Genomic DNA, 6,740 nt, shown 5'->3' on the forward strand with positions numbered 1-6,740 from the left:
ACAAATGTGGAAGCTCCTATGGAGCTTATCGCTTATTAGAAAAGCTCTCCAAATAATTTTACCTCGGAAAACTTCAAAATATTCGGTGTAATCATGCAGAAAAATATCTTTCTTGACTATTTGTCTCCTCATTCAACACAACAAATCTCTTGTTAGCACATCAGTTGAAAAGTGACGCCACCATACTAAAAGCATGTCTGATTAAGCACAAATGCGTCTGTTGAACGAAAATTTATCATTTAGCCCACACACAACACAAATATTTGTCGTATTAACACTATTCGAGTAGCTCGAGTGAGTGAAGTGCGAGCATGGGAGAGTGCTGCACTTTACCTATCGGACTATATAGAAGATGCTACGTTTACTACAGCAAAAACGCTATTTAGGCAAGGTATCTTCTTAAGCGGCTTTAAGAAGTAGAAAACTGCATGCTGCCTGAATTAACTTCCCTGCCATGTATCGAAGCTCTCGCCAGCCCCACTGACAGCACATATGAATTCAGAAACGCGTTGCTTGGAACGTTTCACAACGTATGATTGTCAAACTAATCTAGATATAGCTGCATAGAGGGTTTAGGTGTACTGCCGAGCAATATGTGGAAGGGTGACCATAAGTGGCGCTTACATGCATGTAGGAAACGTTTAAGCCAAACGCTGGTTTAGAAAGGTTTAGGGTAGCTTGAAGAGCTTCACTTGTAAAATCCTAATTGTAGAACAAAGCCTCTCAGTGGGCTACTATAGGGATGTAAACAAAAATTATGAGCCATTCCGCTCTGTGAAGGTGGGTGAGCAGCGAAGCTTTCCAAAACCACCACTATAACTGCTGAGGGTGGTATGCTATGTTTTATGGCCTAATAGGAATTGCAGTAGTGCATTGTTACAGTAATGGTAGTATCGGGAATAATCGTTCTTCTAACAGAACGCCACTGCCCATAGCGGTGCTGCAGGAGCGTTGAAATCGAATGCTAGGCTGGTTATCTTATGCACGAAAGGCTAGGGACGTCACACCCCACGTCGAAAGCGGGCTTCTTTTGAACTTATTCTTCATAAAGACGTTTGCTGTTCTGTATGGGGTATGAGTGTTGCCAAAGGATGTGTGCCCTGTTCGCTGCTCTTTTATGAGTGCTTGTAGCCTCTGCCTTACGGCGGTATAAGCCATCGATGATCATTATTTTTTTTTACAAAGAAGAAAAATACGCGGAACGCTGCCTATATGAAGCCTCGCTGTAAAACCATACTATTAAATTTATATATCCATTTCAGAAGTTGGTGCTTCCAACCATGCTACGGTTGGGAAGTGCATGTGGCTGTTAATCACACAGTTGGCAACTACCTCCCTACCTAAACTGAGCACGGAAAGGGTAATTTACACAATCAATTCACTTACCTGCCGGTAGTAAGGAGAAAAAAAAACATATAGGTTACAACTGGGAGAATATATTCGAAGGCTATACTTTTCATAAAGTTACGCAGCTTGGTATTCTGATGTGAAGTAACGTAATGTCTCAGTCATTATAAATTAGTACCGCGGATGTGGCCCTAGATGCGTCTCCAGAATTAAAAAAAAAGTCGTGTGCGGCCTTTCACCTTAGGAAGCTGTCGCGCTCTTGTGACTTTTTGCCTCATAAAAGAACGGCTTTTAACTTCGTAACCGTCCCTTATTTTAAGCCTCAGCAGTCAAGCAAAGCGTAAACAATAGCGACGCCGATCCGATCCACCGGTTGCAATACCGCGTATCTTGAACTTAGCACAACGTCATTCAAATGGAGGTCAACAGAATGCTAGCCCAAGATGTAACTGAACCAGCTACTTTTGAGCGCGTGGAGATCTTCATTCACACTTTAGAGGACCCATTGGCCTTTGTTGTCTTGAGACGCCAGTGCACTCCAACCACGGTTTCGCTCTCATTTTTAAGCCACATTCCTTGTGAAAAAGGATGAAAAAAAAACAGGGGAGGCCCTGATATCACGTTCTTGAAGCTGGATACGCAGTCATGTTGGTGTGCCATCCCCCTTCACGTTTCCAATCAGCTCGCTGTGGCACATTGCGGGAACTTTGAACTTGCATCGCTACGAGCTCAAGGAAGTGTGCGCTCCTGAAGCACATCAAAACAAAACCAATGACACTTCTGCAGAAATCCTCGTTAAGCAGACGCGCCCCTGCTTTTCCGTTGGACGTTGAAGAATGTGACCAAGACCCCAGCTGAGATTACACGAGTACTTCTGTTGCTCACTGACAGTCATACTCACATAACCAAAACACAACCCCCACACTTCAAGCTTACACTCCATCAATAACATTCTAAGTGCAGCTTGCCTCAAGAACGGAATATTCTCGGAGAAAGGCTCCGCCACAAAATCTTGTCTCACTTTTCGGAGACCGACAGCAGCAGGAAAAACATGGAGCGGTTGCTATCACAACGGCACTGTTTTGAAAGCTAGTATTAGGGTCCTACTACTACTAAATAAGCGCTACTATACCATCCATTTCATCTCACTTCATTTGATTGATTCAATCTAAAGGGCCCCAAGGGGGGGGGGGGTGCATCAAAGTTGTACAGCTTCATAGGAAAGTGCATAGGTTTAGGTGCGCGTTAAAGACGCCGAAGTAGTCCAAATCCTACTGGAGTACCTACAGCGTGCCTAACAACTACAGCGTGCCACATAATCATACCATGGTTTGAGCAGATAACACCCGAGAATTTAAACAATTCATTTTTAATAGTGCCACTCGACAACTGTTCACTGACCACGGCCACTACTTCTTTTCCAGAGTTATCGATGACCCGTTCGCTCCAGCACTGCAAAATACATGTTTTTGTGTTAGTAGCTGCAACCTTACGGGGCCTCACTGAAGGACTCAGCAAATCGCTAATGACTATATTTCTCTGTATGTTTCTGGAGACGATCAGGACTGGCACCTTGCAGTCTGAAGGTATTTTAACACTTTATCTTCTATGTAACCACGACCTAATGCTGCCTTTTGACAACAACGTTTGCGCCGTCATGGATTCGTTTACGGGCTACACCCGTGATGCCAGTTCAAGAACTGACGAGGCGCACCAGATTGCTCACCATTGCCATGATTTATGCAAAACCACGGAATGCAGCTTAATGTCTTACATAAATAGGCGGAGTGGGCCCATGAAAGGACTTCTAGCCCATAACGGAGGTCTAATGGGGAAAAAGATGTTGGTATCGAAAAGAATTATTTTACTGTGAAACTGTATATCGGTAGGATTCAGTGTATTTTTCGTCTGCGCCAAAAAAAAATTTACTGATATGACAGAACACCTGTTGTGCAACTGCCCGCGATTTTATGTACAGAGAAAATCGCTGACAGACATCTTGTCCAAATTTGTCGTTGGTCCCTTAACTGAAAACATTCTATTGGGACCTTTCCTGAACGTCGTCATCACCCTGATAGTCTGAAGGGTCTCAGCAAATTTTTGTATGAGAGCGGACTAGACAAGGGACTTTGAAGAGTATTGGAGCGTGCACGATTTTCCCCACCATCTTTGATCTCATAATCTATACCTTCTCTATTCTTTCCTTCTACATCCTTTTCCCTTCCACCAACGCCGAGTAGCAGGTCAGAACGTTGATTCAGGCCGTCCTCTCAGCTTTTATATTTTAATAAATACCTTTCTCTCTCGTGCGCGTCAACAAAATATATCATCAATGGCTCATACCCGCGTAGGCGCACATACCCACATAAGTAATCAAAGAATAAAATGGCTCATAGCCCCCTGATGCAGAGGCTACAAGCGCTTAGCAAAGTGAAGCGAACAGGGCCTACATTCTTTTTCTGATCGCGCATACAACATACAGAACACCGTGACGAATACGTTCATCATGCTCATACTCCCTTAAGCAATGGCTCATGCCCCCGTGAGCAATGTATACCTCCGAGCAGTGTATTTCGGTCATGCTCTGAAGTTGCTATGGGAAGGCCACGCATCCTGGCTCCATCACCACATAATACTCACTGGCTGTGCCGATGTGTGCGCCATTCGAACAACGGACGGACTTATGGTATACACTGTGTACATAGCTCCGGGTACACCCAAGCGCCACATCGAAATGCTTATGTCAACACAGCCAGAACGGGCCAGGGCTGATAAGACCACGCCCACGACCACCGTTGGTGATTTCAATATTGACATCTCCAAATCGTACAAGAAGTGGTTTACGCAATATGTATTGCAGTGCTTTCTTTTCATGTGCCCAATAGCGCCAAGGCGAGCGCTACGCACCGGTCATGTACAGATTTTACTCTAAGAAAGTGTCCAAGGTGTACCTGAGCCGATCATGGTGTAGCATAGCGACCCCACGGCCATCATCATCAACATGACGTCCATATAGTAAAGGCCTACCGATCAAGACAAATAATCATTCCTTATTAAAACAATAAATGTGTGTGCTTACCTCTCACGTCACCATCACAACCGATAAAGACAATAAATGAGTTCGTACCTTTCTCCCAAATTCTGTGTCACCTCTGCCTCATGTGTGAGACAGCTTCGCTGGTTATCCTCATTTACAGAGGGGAATCATTCAAGAATTTCTTTTTTCCAGTCTATTTAGTCATAATCAGCATGCACACTTTTTCTAAGATGATTAGTTTTCTCGTGTTTCTTGACGTCGAGTGACAAACCGGAGAAGTGGTGTGGCCCGAAAAATGCTTCCCGAATCGCGGTTGACACGCCTGCTCCAAGTGGTCTCTTCAGGGTATGGACGACTGTAGTGTTTGCATTATCACAGCCCAGCCCGCGACCTCCACAGCACCGTCCGTGCATTCTTGTCACCAGGCAAACAAGCACAGCATTTGCAATAAGCACAAAGTGTGAAACTCCGCCGTGGTGGTACCGGCGGGAATTCGCGGAAGCGAGCGCCATGTGGTGGTGTTGCAAGAAACCCCGTGGCACGCAGAAGCAAGACCACAGAAGGAGCAGCGGCAGCGCCCGGAAAAACGGGAGAAGATGCACAGAAAGCTTCGCTTTAAAATTCGCTGTGACCATTTATTGACGAAAGATTTTGCTGTATGAAGATCATCGATGTCCCTAAATGCTTTGTAGTGGGTGATAAAATCGGCGTTTCGGAAACGGTGAAAAATAAAGCGGTGACAGAATTTAGGCGTGGATGTCGCTTGATGGAGTCAGTCCTCTGATAGTAGCGACAAGAACGTTTCTCTTTATGTGCTTTACGCGCAAGAAATTTTACGAGCACATATTCTTGTATATTAGGGCAAAGAACTCTTGCCGTTGGAAATGTTTATCAGCCGTGTTAGCTCTAGAATGCTTTTGATGCATCTTGAGTAGCATGGCGATTTGTATTTTCCGATTCGGACACATATACTAAATTTTTGATATTACGATAGTCTTTAGTGACCATCGCAAGCACCAACGCTGGACTGCTCAATTTGTGGAAGAACCGCTGACATTATTATTAATAAAACTTTCTAAAGAACATTGTGAGATGATAGAAAATGTATTTCCTAATATAGTACGCAAAGAATCAGCTTACGCTAGAAACTTAATGTGATACATGTACTAGTGCTGCAGACTCTGTGCCATGAATTAATCGACAAATTCATTCCTGTTTCAGTAAACGTTTATCAGTACTGAGTCTGGTACTTGGTAACATTATTCTGATGTTTTCATTATGACTCCCGAAGCAATCCTTTACCAGCCACTCCCATAGACCTTCATAAAATATCATTCTCATGTCTCTAGACAGGTAAATGGAGCAAAAGAAGCCACAGTCCCCACCATTACACACGGCACACTTTGTGCGTTGGCGCAGGTAATGCCTTGAGTTTTTTATGTTTTGCTGAAAGCGGGGAATGCTGCATGCTTCTGTTTGAAAGTTGCATTATGCAAGCACAGTGAAAAACCGGAAATAGCAATACACACCCAAAAATCCACCGAAACCGCTGACTCCCGCAATCGGTGCCACGATGGCAAGTACGACGAGTATGCCTTGCCTCATTATTTTCGGCACTAGCAGAAACGGCGCATCCACGATATAAGCCCCTTTTATTAATATACAATGAACGCAAGAGACTGCGACTGCAAATTTTTAGCAGTGGCGAACACGATGTTCATACTATTGTATTACATTGCCCAGTACAGGTTCTTTTTATGTGTCAAACCTGCACGGGTAAATACAAAGTGGCTGTTTGTCTGATGTTTGAACAGCGCAATAGGAACGGAAGCAATAGGGCGATAGCTACAGCTCCGATGCAAATGTATTCCATAAATAGAACGTTCTACCCTTGCGCTTGTTAAGTCATCTTGCATGGCATCTAGTAGCTCTATGTAGTTCCAGGCTGTTGCAGGAAGAGACATCGCTTTCTGCTCTATAGTTCTTGGAATCTTTATATTTCGTTTTCAATATTTTGAAGTATCCGTTTGCTGTAAGTTCAGGTCGTGAATTTCTATCTTTCCGAAATTGCAAAGTTAGACATGTTGAGCATCGCTGCCGGAGCTGTCTTTTCCTTTATTCATCCATCGTCTTCCATCGACGCCGGCATCGGGCGGTCACCCGCTGGGTTGTTCCGACAGACCAATCAAATGCTCTCCTCGTTCATCGGAGGTCACTTTTGTTTGCTTGAAAAACGAATAACATTGCCTACAGTGAGCCGCTTGTCTTATCCTAATTGGCTCAGAAGAGGCGAGGAGCACGCTCAAGTAGAGAGGGATTCGATAGGGCCGAGCCACTGCACTAAGAATTGATAACC

General features: G+C 44.3%; 1 protein-coding gene across 1 annotated transcript in view; it reads right to left on the reverse strand.

Moving 5' to 3' along the window:
• Positions 1 to 5,988, reverse strand: part of LOC129386523 (uncharacterized) — a 30,108-nt gene extending 24,120 nt beyond the window's left edge. Inside the window, exon 1 of the mRNA XM_055074601.1 lies at positions 5,914 to 5,988. The gene's annotated coding sequence lies outside the window, so the exon portion shown is untranslated. The remainder of the gene's footprint in view (positions 1 to 5,913) is intronic.
• Between the last annotated feature and the right edge of the window lie 752 nt (positions 5,989 to 6,740).

The sequence above is a fragment of the Dermacentor andersoni genome, chromosome 4 (assembly GCF_023375885.2).
Source record: "Dermacentor andersoni chromosome 4, qqDerAnde1_hic_scaffold, whole genome shotgun sequence".
Taxonomy (NCBI): domain Eukaryota; kingdom Metazoa; phylum Arthropoda; class Arachnida; order Ixodida; family Ixodidae; genus Dermacentor; species Dermacentor andersoni.